The 13433-nt window shown below is 38.8% G+C and overlaps 1 protein-coding gene and 1 pseudogene across 1 annotated transcript in view; one reads left to right on the forward strand and one right to left on the reverse strand.

Annotated features, from left to right (window-relative positions):
* LRP1B (LDL receptor related protein 1B) overlaps positions 1 to 13433 on the forward strand; it is a 2016348-nt gene that overhangs the window by 1293113 nt on the left and 709802 nt on the right. The gene's annotated exons all lie outside the window — the stretch shown is intronic.
* On the reverse strand, positions 3532 to 11272 carry LOC104675120 (annotated as a pseudogene).

The following is a 13433-nucleotide window of genomic DNA, read 5'->3' on the forward strand; positions in this document are numbered from 1 at the left end:
TTTGATCCTCAATCGCTGATACTCTTTCTTCCAGTTGATCGAGTCGGTTACTGAAGCTTGTGCATTTGTCACGTATTTCTCGTGTCATGATTTTCATCTCTGTCATTTCGATTATGACCTTCTCTGCCTTAATTATTCTAGCTATCAATTCTTCCACTCTTTTTTCAAGATTTTTAGTTTCTCTGTGCTGGTACGTAATTCCTCCTTTAGCTCTGAGAAGTTTGATGGACTGAAGCCCTCTTCTCTCATCTCGTCAAAGTCACTCTCCATCCAGCTTTGATCCGTTCCTGGCAATGAGCTGCGCTCCTTTGCAGAGGGAGATTTGCTCCTATTTTTTGAATTTCCAGCTTTTCTGCCCTGCTTTTTCCCCATCTTTGTGGTTTTATCTGCCTCTGGTCTTTGGTGATGGTGACGTACTGATGGGGTTTTGGTGTAGGTGTCCTTCCTGTTTGACAGTTTTCCTTCTAACATTCAGGACCCTCAGCTGTAGGTCTGTTGGAGATTGCTTGAAGTCCACTCCAGACCCTGTTCACCTGGGTATCAGCAGCAGAGGCTGCAGAAGATAGAATATTGCTGAACAGCAAGTGTACCTGTCTGATTCTTACTTTGTAAGCTTCCTCTCAGGGGTGTACTCCACCGTGTGAGGTGTGGGGTGTCAGTCTGCCCCTAGTGGGGGATGTCTCCCAGTTAGGCTACTCAGGGGTGAGGGACCCACTTGAGCAGGCAGTCTGTCCCTTCTCAGTTCTCAACCTCCATGTTGGGAGATCCACTGCTCTCTTCTAAGCTGTCAGACAGAGTCGTTTGCGTCTGCAGAGGTTTTTGCTGCTTTTGTTGCTGTTGTTGTTGTTGTTTAGCTGTGCCCTGTCCCCAGAGGTGGAGTCTACAGAGACAGGCAGGCTTCCTTGAGCTGCTGTGAGCTCCACCCAGTTCGAGCTTCCCAGTGGCTTTGTTTACCTACTTAAGCCTCAGCAATGGTGGGCGCCCCTCCCCCAGCCTTGCTGCTGCCTTGTGGTTAGATCGCAGACTGCTGTGCTAGCAATGAGGGAGGCTCCGTGGGTGTGGGACCCTCCCGACCAGGTGTGGGATATAATCTCCTGGTGTGCCTGTTTGCTTAAAGCGCAGTATTGGGGTGGGAGTTACCCAATTTTCCAGGTGTTGTGTGTCTCAGTTCCCCTGGCTAGAAAAAGGGATTCCCTTCCCCCTTGCGCTTCCCAGGTGAGACGATGCCTCGCCCTGCTTCAGCTCTCGCTGGTCGGGCTGCAGCAGCTGACCAGCACGGATTGTCCGGCACTCCCTAGTGAGATGACCCCAGTACCTCAGTTGAAAATGCAGAAATCACCGGTCTTTGTGTCGCTCGTGCTGGGAGTTGGAGACTGGAGCGGTTCCTATTCGGCCATCTTGCTCCGCTCCTAGACTGTACTTTCCTTGCTTCATCTCCAGAAATCCTGGATATTCTTTGAGAGGTACTCGCTCAAGTCTTTTTTCATAAATCAATTCTTCTTCCAGATATCCTTACTTTCTATTTATTGTTTCTTTCTATGTCTAGAATATATTGTTCTTGAATATGTGTGATCACATTTTTAATCGGCTGTTTTATATTCCTAGATATCTTCTTATTTCTTATCTTTACAATAAAATAATACAAACCTTGAAGTTAGAATTCAGATCATAGACTTTTCTCTTGTGTTTTAAATAATATCCAGTCCACTTCTGTGAAAATAATATACGGTTAATAAATAACTATATTCTTTCAGATATTATTATATTATTTTAATCTTTTACTTTAAATTTTGTTTGGTTTTTTATTTCTGTAGTAGTTTTCTTATGACCATTAAAATTTGAGTCCCAGAGCGTACGTTTAGCAGACGTTTATTCTTCACTTTCTTCTTCAATATTCTCACACAAAGTAATCAGCTTGAGAGGCTGAAAAACAGCAATTGGTTGTGAAGGTAATAGTCATTTCGTTCGTCTGTGTGTTTCAGATGAAAAAGCAATAGATCAAATACTGGCCTCAGACACATTTGTGATCATATTTCACATGAGAATTGGCTCCAGATGTTTGTTTTGGATACAGATAACAAAATGATTGAGTGTCTTAGAGTGCTTATATACCATATGAAATAAATAACAACTTACGTTTAATGTTAGAGTAATTCAACATTCAAATACAGGTGACCAGAGACAGCGATAACTCACCTAATAGAATTGACCCCTCTGCTCTCAGCTCAGAATAGAACTGTAGGGGCAGGAAGGAGGTGTTCACATTCCTCCCCATTGTAAGGGTCATAGATGACTCCCCTATGACAAAGACCAGTTAACAAGAGAAAATCATAGCAAATTTTTTTGATCATAGTTTTTTGTTTTGTTTTATTGTTTTAAAATATTATGGCAATTATTTATTGATAGATAATTTGATTAGTAGAGTTATAAATACAAAAAGGAGGAAAGATTACCAGAAAGAAGACATTATTTCTGACAAATCTTCAAGAAAATATTGATTATTAAAATGGCTTTTGGCCGGGCGCGGTGGCTCAAGCCTGTAATCCCAGCACTTTGGGAGGCCGAGACGGGCGGATCACGAGGTCAGGAGATCGAGACCATCCTGGCTAACACGGTGAAACCCCGTCTCTACTAAATGCAAAAAAAAAAAAAAACTAGCCGGGCGAGGTGGCGGGCGCCTGTAGTCCCAGCTACTCCGGAGGCTGAGGCAGGAGAATGGCGTGAACCCGGGAGGCGGAGCTTGCAGTGAGCTGAGATCCGGCCACTGCACTCCAGACCGGGCGACAGAGCAAGACTCTGTCTCAAAAAAAAAAAAAAAAAAAAAAAAAAAAAAAAAAAAAAAAAAAAAAAAAAAAAAAAATAAAATGGCTTTTATCTTATAAGTGTTGCATATACAGTTTTAGCTCCTCAGAGCCCTCTATCAATAAGTCGCCTGAAATAGTAAAGAATTTGCTACTGCAGCCTTGGGGAACATTTTTAGTGTTGTGTTGATGCTTCTCTGACAAAACATGCTTTTAATCAAGACAAACAGTCCCATATTTATGTAAATCCTAAATTCCAAGTATAAGCACTGCAACTGAACTGATGGACTGGAATAAAATAATAAATTCTTAGATTAACTATACCATCTTCTCACAAATTATTTGGATTTCATAAAACTATGAAGTGTTAACATAGAAATGAAATGGGAACTGACTTTATGAAAGGTCACACATTGAAACGAAATGAAATCTCAAGCTGTGGTGTGGAGTTATTCTGTTACCAGGCAGCACTCCCTCACCATAAAAATAGCAGTTAGCTACTGGTTTCTTAATGCCAAACTAATGATGATTTTGAAGACCAACCTGGCTCACTGTCATACTCATGACTCAAATGGAGAACTTTTCCTGTCTCCTGATTTCCTTTCTTTTAGCTTTGTTGAGAAGAGCCCTGAAAAGGAAAAAAAAAAAAGATAATTGAGTAAAAACATAATCTCCTGGAGTATCATCTTCTTATTGCAGATACCCCTTCACAGCAACAGGAGCCTTTCAATCAGCCACACTCCAACAGGTTCCAAGTCAGTATCCTGTAAGGTTCCCATAGACCTGTGTGAGAACTTCGTGGAAACTTCTTGGTGGCCATGAACCTCTCCATGTACTTATCATAACCTTCCAGTTTTGAAGTTTCTTTATTTCAAAAAGATTACCTTCCATAGCAAGCGGACAGATATGGGAATCACTGCAGATGCTCTGTGAAACCATGCTGAGCTCAGGACCATTCTCTTCTAGGTAAAAAAATTTAAGGCAAGGACAGCAAGATATCTTTATTGAGACCTGAGATATCTTCTTCCAGTTGAGGATGAGTTTGATGACCTGCAGCTCTCCTACTATGTCAGGTATATTTCGAATCTGGTTCCTGGAAAGGTCCACTACATCTGATGGCCTAGGCTACAAAGTTAGGTGATAGTGCTCCCAGTTGGTTCTCACAGAGGCTCAGGGTCTTGAGGGTAGAGAGTCGCCCAAAGGTAGATGGCAACTTTTTCAGGTGACTGCCGTTTAGGCATAGCCTCTCTAGATTTGTTTAGGATTGCATAATCTCATTAGGCAGAGCAGTTTATGTTGTTCAGGGATAGGTTCTTCAGCCGAGTGAACTTCTGTATCGGCAAAGGCAGTAGGTTCTCCATCTTATTGTTGGACAAATCAATGGTCCTGAGATTGCTCATTAGTGTCTGCAATTCTAAGAGGAACTTGGTCAGCCCACGGTCCTTAAACTGGGAGACGGCAGTTTAGTGTGCCCATTCCACTTGAGTACCGAGGGCACCATTTCCTATACTGGTGCATCGGCCCACATCTCTCCTATGGCTCAGCTGCCAGATGGTTCAGCAGGGGAACCCCAGGACCTACACTAACCAGGCTGAGTTCCCTGGACTTAGTCCTGGATGGGAACCTGATGATAGTTTTATGTGACATAGAAACTTTCAGAATGAAGACCCAAAGATTGAGGAAAAACTATCCATATTTACACTTAGGCTTAATGAAGTATGAACAGGTGTGTAGAAATATGATTGGACAAAAAGGGTATGATCTAATGCTAATAGATGTCTGAGGGGATCCAGCACAGCCTGTCCGCTCTGATTCTTCAGAACCTGTCTGGGCAGCATTCCTTCCTCCAAGATATGGGGCAGACCATCTCTGGAATGAGCATCTTCAATTTATTTATGGCCAGCTCCTAAACAAAAATGTTGGTGTCTTCATCAGGGTTCTCTAAAGGGACAGAACTAATAGGATAGATAAATACATGAAGGGGGGTTTATTAGGAGAATTGACTCACACCGTCATAAGGTGAAGTCCCACAAAAGGCTGCCTGCAAGCTGAGGAGCCAGGAAACCAGTCTGAGTCCCAAAACCTCCAAAGTGGGAAAGCCAACAGTGAGCCTTCAGTCTGTGGCTGAAGGCATGAGAGCCCCTAGGAAATCACTGGTGCAGGTACAAGAGTTCAAAAGCTGAAGAACTAGAAGTCTGATATTTGAGGACAAGAAGTATCCAGCATGAGAGAAAGATAGAGGTCCGAAGACTTAGCAAGTCTAGTCTTTCTACATTCCTCTGCCTGCTTTTATCCCAGCTGTGCTGGCAATTGATTAGATGGTACCCATCCAGATTGAAGGTGGGTCTGCCTCTTCCAGTCCACTGACTCAAATGTTAATCTCCTTTGGCAACAGCCTCACAGACACACCCAGGAACAATACTTTGCATCCTTCAATCCAATTAAGTTGACCCTCAATATTAACCATCATAGTCTGGGAAGGTTAAAATAATATTTTTAGGCTTTATGGCTGGCTTTGGAGAAAGGGGCTGCTAGTTTCTATGACTTGCTCTGGGAAAGAGAGATTCTAGTTACTATGGCTTGCCTAAGGAGAGAATGAAGCATAAAAAACAGGAAGGCAGGAGAGGGTCAGGGAGAGACTTTGCTTCTGAGGTAGCTTCTTAGGCCTTCACTTTGTGATGCTGTTTTCTGAGCCCCAACAAAACTCTGGCAGTACCATATGATTTCTCACTGTTAAGATTGCTATATTTTCCATCTGGTTTTGTTCATAATTTTATAGAAAAGCAAAACTGTATTTCCTCTTTAAAGTTACAATGAAACATTTTTAAGTGGATAATTTAATCTTCTGGTAATTAATCTCTTCCTGAAATGTATAGTGCACCTTGTGCATTCAAAAAAAAAAAAAAAAAAAAAGCTTTATTCTGTATTTCGTTCACCCCTTTTCTTTTAGAAAAGCAGCAAATTGGCTGGGTGCGGTGGCTCACGTTTGTAATCCCAGCACTTTGGGAGGCCGAGGCGGGCAGATCACGAGGTCAGGAGATTGAGACCATCCTGGCTAACATGGTGAAACCCCATCTCTATAAAAATCCAAAAAAAAAAAAAAAAAAACCGGGCGTGGTGGTAGGTGCCTGTGGTCCCAGCTACTCAGGAGACTGAGGCAGGAGAATGGCCTGAACCCGGGAGGCAGAGCTGGCAGTGAACTGAGATGGCACCACTGCACTCCAGCCTGGGCGACATAGCGAGACTCCATCTCAAAAAAAAAAAAAAAAAAGAAAGAAAATCAGCCATTTCACAGTTCAGTAAAAATGAACTGACTAGTTACTACTGGACTTTACAAATACAAATTTCTTTTTCTTGCTCATTTTCTCTTTTCCATCATCTTCCATTGATTCCCCCTTTTAAAATATTTTCTTACTATTCAATGCAATACCTGTCCTTATCCCTCTTGACATTAAACAGAAAAATAAAATGATGATAGCAGTCTTTTGGCTGGGCATGGTGGCTCACACCTGTAATCTCAACACTTTGGAGGGCTGAGACAGGAGGATCGCTTGAGCCCAGGAGTTCAAGACAGCCTGGTCGACATAAGGATACTCCCTACCTACAAATAATTTAAAAATTAGCCAGTCATGGTGGTACACATCTGTGGTCCCAACTACTCAGGTGACTGTGGCGGGAGCATTGGCTGAGCCCAGGAGATTGAGGCTGCAGTGAGCCATCACTGTGCCACTGTACTTCAGCCTGAGCAAGAGTGAAACCCTGTCTCAAGAGAAAAAATAAAAAAAGAAGATTTTCAAATTAGCGCCATGATTGTTCCATTCCTTTTTCCCCTTGAGTTTTCTTCCATAGTTCTCTCATCTTTTTTTTATTTTTTTATTTTTCTACACTCTTTCCTTCTCTGATTCTTTACAATCTGGCTTTTGCTGAATTGCAGAACTGATTCTGTTTTCTCTAAGTTCATTCCTAATATCTTATTAGTTAAATAAAATGATATTTCATAAATACTACTTTTATAATTTTTATTTTTTATTTAATGTATCTCAAATCTCAGTTTTCTCATATATCTCAATACTCAATTACATTTTTCCTCTAATTTATTAATAATTTAATCCATTTAGGAATAATTATTGTAATTCAATTATTAATCACTCTTCTCTGAAGTACTGATTTATTTTAGGACCACCTAAAATATGCTACTGATTGTGATGTGGATAGGAGGCAGTGAAATACTGGGTAGAACGGGTAGGTTCCCCACGAGGGCCCCAGCCTCAAGCCTGGACCTGCAGCCCAAATTGAGAACTTTACATCCCTGTTTTCCTGCTTGAATGTTGCCTTTTCCAGAACCACCCTGGCCCACCCTGTACTCATAAAAAACCCAGGCTCCACTGCCAGCAGAGCAGCAGAGAAGAAAAGAAAAGAAAAAAACAGCTTGACGTTGCTGAGAAGCAGCTTGACTTCAGAGAGATGGCTTCAGAGGGATGGCTTGATGGCAGGACCTTGCAGAAGAGGTGTTAGTTAAATAAAATGACATTTTATTTAACTAATAAGATATTAAGAGTGAACTTAGAGGAAACAGAATCAGTTCTGCAATTCAGCAAAAGCAGATTGTAAAGAATCAGAAAAGGAAAGATTGTAGAAAAAAAAAAAGATGAGAGAACTATGGAAGAAAACTCAAGGGGAAAAAGGAATGGAACAATCATGGCTGTAAATTTGAAAAACTTTTTTTTTTTTTTCAATTTGGCCTGGGACAGCTGAACTCCCAAGGAAGATCACCTTTCTGGTCCATCCCCTTTTCAGCTCTCCATCCCACTGAGAGCCATTTTCATCAGCAATAAAATCCCCTGCATTTACCATCTTCAATTCTTTGTGCGACCTGATTCTTCCTGACACCCAATAAGAGCTCGGGATACAGGGGGTTGTCACACTGAGATGTTAAACACTTAAGCCACCCACGGACAGCAAAGTAAAGGACCACACTGTGACATGCCTTCTGAGGCTCTAGGGGCCACACAGAGTTCTGCTCCTGCCTGCGCCCAGAAGCATTTCTTCTGGCCCCTGTGAGCACTCACCTGTATGCTCCCCTTCCTGCAAGGGGTTGAGAGCTGCAGGCTGAGTAAAGGAGCCAACAGCTTCCCAAGTCCAAGTCCTGTGAAGGGGTCAGGGAAAATTTCCTGCAGGCTGAGTAAAGGAGCCAACCGCTTCCCAAGTCCAAGTCCTGTGAAGGGGTCAGGGAAAATTTCCTGATTTCGATTGCATTTTCTTCTGGCTCCATTCCTGTTTGTTCAGCAGCCCAATGGCAAATTTGAAGCATATTTCTAGTAACATTGCAAATAACATTATAGCTTTTTTTTTTTTTTTTTTTAATCTCAGCCTGAATCAGGTTGTATTTTCGCATTAATTTTTTTTGTTCTTATTCTCTAATTTTTTTTTCATTTTTAGGTTTTTAAAATTATATTTATTTTTTAATTAAAATCATTTCTAGGAAAGAGATTGTGAATATAAGCACAAAAATGCATACATATAATGGTTGTGTTTTGGTACACTGTGTCCACTACCCAAAGCTTAATTTTCACATGCCTCTGTGTGTGTTTCCTTGGACAACTCCTTTCCACCCTGAACCTTCCCTTATCACCCCAGATATGATTACTGTGGCATTTACATCTCCAGCTATATCATTTTTTTGTTTGTTTGTTTTGAGGCAGAGTCTCATTCTGTCACCCAGGCTGGAGTACAGTGGCACGATCTTGTCTCACTGCAACCTCTGCTTCCCAGGTTCAAGTGATCCTCGTGCTTCAACCTCCTGAGTAGCTTACAGGCATGCATCACCACACCGAGCTAATTTTTGTATTTTTGTAGAGACAGGGTTTCACCATGTTGGCCAGGCTGGTCTCAAACTCCTGACCTCGGGTGATCCTCCTGTCTTGGCTTCCCAAGGTGCTGGGATTACAGGTGTAAGCCTCCGTGCCCAGCCTATCATTTTTCTTACTATCTAATTCTACTTCCCCAGATATCATCAGGTCACCTCAAGATTAGTTGGCTAAGAGTACCCTTTGTCTTCTCCCTCAGTTATCCGTAATTCTGTCAATAGCTGCAGTATTGTTTTTGGTCTTCAGGGCTCACAACTTCAACTTATCTTTGATTTTTCAAATTTCTTGCTGCCTTCTCTCTTCATGTCTTAATTTTTTCTTCACAGTGTTTCTTGGATTCAGATCTCTTTCTACAATTAAGTAGCATCTGCACCACAGCACAGGCCAGGAGATACATATGTTCTAATGATGATGGCAGTCTTCTCTCCAGCAAATTTGTTTTTATATTCTTGTTTCTCCAGTTTTTGAGGAGGAGGATATTGAAACTGAAAAATAACATAGTAGTTTTACTGACAGAGAGAGGAAAATCTGGATTCAGGAAAATGAAAATTAATAGAAAGAAGTCAAGATGAAAAATAAAGTGATAAGCAGATTTGCTGCCTTGGGGAGTAGTGAATGATAAAAGTGAAGCCATCAGGGGAATGAATCCGGGGGACTTAATGAATGTGGGAGACTTAAAATCCGGTCATCCATTCTTTTATTTCTCTTTAAAAATGACAGATTTACATATCAGTTTCCATCGAGATTTTAAAACTATCTCTCTATTATCTATGAAATTAACCTCAAACCTTTCTGTCTGCTATTCAGAGCCTTCTTCATTTTTGTTCATTTTCCCTCTCCAACCTGATGTTTCATCATCATTCACTGTGGGTTTTGACTTTAGGCACATTATTGCCATTTTCATCATGAGTAATGATAGTATATGCACGACTAAGAATTTGTAAAGCACTTTCATATATATCACTTCATTTAATCATCTTCTTCACATATTCCGTTTACTATCATCTATGACTTAACAATATCTTCCACATTCCCCCTGGAAATGTGAATCCTTTACACTCTTCAAAACTCCCTTATCTACAAATAATTTCTTCAAGTTAATTATTATAATTGTGAATAGCTACCATTTACCCAACACCTAAAATATGATCATTTATTTATTACTTCCAAGAAACCAGATAGTCTTAAATCTCTGATTTTATATATATATGGAAATGAAGACCCAGAAAGGTTACTTCATTTGCTCAGGGTAAGAGATTGTGGCTAAGAGATGTTAGAGCAAAGGTTTTGAACTTTATTCTTACTGACCTCAAAGCAGGAGCATTTACACAATACTGCAAAGACCCAGGCAGTTTGTCTGTGCTGTGAGCCCACACACTCCTATGATGCCTTTGAATAGTCAACATTTTGTGACCTTACTTTTGTTACCACTTGCATCCACTTTCATAAAAGCTGAGATTGAATCAAAATATTTTATATCCCTTATGAAGCATATGAAAATTTTGCAACAAATGATTATTGAATGTAAGAACTTCCTCTAAGTAGTTGGGTCCTTTCTCTTTTCTTCAATTAGTCTCATATTTATGACCTCTCTTCCTCTCTTTCTCTTTCTCTTTTGAAGATCATGCAGGAAGGGTTGAGTTGATTACACTCCTCACTTCCTGGCACAGTATTATCATTGGATCTATGTGAGATTTTTTATTTTCCTCATGCCCTCCCTTGGTTTCTCTTTCTTTCTTAACTTTTATTTCTAAAGCCTACCCCTCTTCCTTACCTCTGTCTCTAGAGGAAATCATTTCAATGTAGTTCATATATTCTCTTATAAAATCTATGTTGTTGTTTTACATACATACCTTTTTAATTATGTAATTGGTATTATACATATTACAGTCTGTCATTTACCCTTTTTAGTCAGCACTGTCTTTATGAACTGTACACCTACTCTATTACTTCTAATCACTAGGTAGTGTCATAGAGCGTGCACACGTCTTTCATGCTTTTCGATTCTGCCATGTAAATACACTCAAGTTGCTCCTAACTTTCTGCACAAATGATAATTCCATACACATACATTTACCTGCATTCTTATAGATGTGGATAAAAATTCCGTTAGGACCAATAACAATCACAGAATGTGCTTCTACTTACAAAGACTAAGTAGAACCAGTTCCTCTTCAGAATGGATGCATAGTCTACATCTGTACTATCTAAGTTCCCACATCCTTGGCAGCTCTCAAAATTATCCACTCTGTCATTTTCTCCCTAATATATAGGAGTAACATGATATATTGTTGCTTTTGTTGCATTTGTTTTATTTCTCATGAGTTTGAGCACCTCTCCATATACTCACTAACCTTAATTTCCTTTGGTCATTCTCCTATTAAGATTACTGCTTTTTCTTATTAATTTGTAGAAATCAACACTATGTTCTAAACTTTAGACATTTCAGATATCGCCTCCATCCAGTCGCCCATCTATGAACTTCATCCACGGTGGCCTCTGTTGAACAAGTCCTCTTTGTCTGTGTCTGCTTCCCTCACTTACCCCTTTGTTTGATTCATTTCTTTGCATATTTCTTCTTCCTCGCATAATCATTTTCATCATATTTAGGATCTTCTAGGCTTGTTATTCATTCATTGATTTTTATAATTATCATTTATTCTTTTATGCAATCAAAAATATTTAAAATCTAGTAAAATCAAAGATATTTAAATCTAGTAAAAGACACTGGACTGTATCCTAGAAATGCAGGTTTTGTTGTTGTTCCACCTCTTACCTGAATGAGTGTTCTTCTCTCTCACTCTCTCTCCCTCACACACATCCCGAATGAAGATTCTTACAACTTGTTAATTAAAAGAATTGGTGAGTTAAAAAAGCAAATCACGAACTTGACATACAAAGCAGAGATATTTTAAAAATCCAGAAATACTTGGGAAAGTGATTACTAAGAGAGAAACAAAAATTGGCTCTTAAAAAAATGTGAAAGATAGCTGATGACATCATCTTGTATATGTATAGTTTGAATAATACTTGAAAGTTCATCCCGGCCTTCATTCTACAGATTCTATTTCCTCTGCCTACCTATATATTATACTTCAGAAATATTTAACTATCATTCATTCCCAATATGGCTAGAGATGGAGAAATGGAGGGAAGCAAGTCATGATATATATTGGGTCAGATAAATAATATACCATTTACCAATTCATAAGTTGCTACTGTGTACAATAAATGTATCTGATGATGGGAGGGAAAAGTTCAAATAAATTCTTAAATGTAGGAACAGAAAATACAGTAAAAACTCTGAAGTAGCAGGAGAGAAAACATAGTAACAGTAATATCACTTTTTGTTTGATGATATTATATATATGGTAAAGAATCAGGGGATTTCACACAGAATTGCTGGTTGTATGGTTGTAATAGCAATTTACCCTGAAAGGATCTGAAGAAGAACTATTTTTCTTAGACAACTCATCTGCTACTTTCATAGTCTGTCTGATAAAAATCATTCTGCAAATCTGTAGTGGGACTAAAAGAAAAACAAAGAAGACAATTGTACATAGAAGATAACAGTCTGTTGAGTGTTTTCTAAAAGCTTCTTGTAATGCACTAGATTTATAAAAATGAAATTCATCACTTATACAAAGTATAAATTGTAACCTCCTTTATTTTGTACATATCTCATCCTTATAATGTGCTAAAGGAGGAAGATTTTAGGCTACTTCTCTGTTAAGAGGATAATATGCTGGTTTGATCTGTTAAATTCAGTCATTTATGAGACAGAAGCTAGTATACTGGAAGAATTGTTAGAAAACAGTAAAAATGGATGGTTACTTCACATATTATTTATATTCATTCTAAATGGAGTTGCCCTAAAAGAGGTTAATATAGCTATGTCAAGATGGAAACAAACTAGAAGATTCTTCATTTATTTTATCTCCAAATACTTTTTTACAAGGTTTCATTTAATTAAAGTAAAAACCATTATAAGAAGGGATTTTAAAATTCTGTCTTCATGATTTCCCACTGGTTTATGAAATAACATATTGGACTACTTATTACAACTTTATTTTCTCAAAGGGGAAATAGTAATCTAATACGTCAACAGAGATCTTAAAAGCGGAGGCGCTTGAAGAAGATATCTAGATTAAGAGTTCGAATAGAAAATCATTTGAAAATTTACACTTTGATTTTTGGTCTTTGGTAAACTAGTTTTTTTATTTGTTCATTTTATTTTAGTCAAGCATGATTCAGTAAATATTTATCAAACAAGTGTTTTCTCAACATAAAATGACTATAGAGGATACAAGAACTTGAAAAGATTGTGAGCAGTTTTAATAAGATAGTCAATGTAAAGGTCATTGTTCAAAGAAAACAGATGTGCTTTTAATCACTTTTCATTTTGTAAACTCAAACATGTTTGGAAATAGTGGGAATAATGTATTCAACAGCCAATATTTTTAAATATTTAGAATATGTCATACACAATTTAAATGATTTCCTGAAAGTAATAAAACATTAGATAACTTTGAAGCCCTCTGTGTATGCATTTCTCCATCCCCAGAGTCAGCCTCTTTTGTGAGCCTGGTGGATCTGTTCTGTCCTTACAGTTTGTGTCTTTAAACAACATTTAACGCTGTGCTTTTATATGTACACAAGTTATGTACATTATGTAACCCATCTGAAACTAGGTTTTGTTTTTTTTTTTCTCATTAATATGATTTTGAGTTTTAACTGCTCTATAACATTATCCTCTATCAAAAGA

The sequence above is a fragment of the Rhinopithecus roxellana genome, chromosome 14 (genome assembly GCF_007565055.1).
Source record: "Rhinopithecus roxellana isolate Shanxi Qingling chromosome 14, ASM756505v1, whole genome shotgun sequence".
In the NCBI taxonomy this organism is placed as follows: domain Eukaryota; kingdom Metazoa; phylum Chordata; class Mammalia; order Primates; family Cercopithecidae; genus Rhinopithecus; species Rhinopithecus roxellana.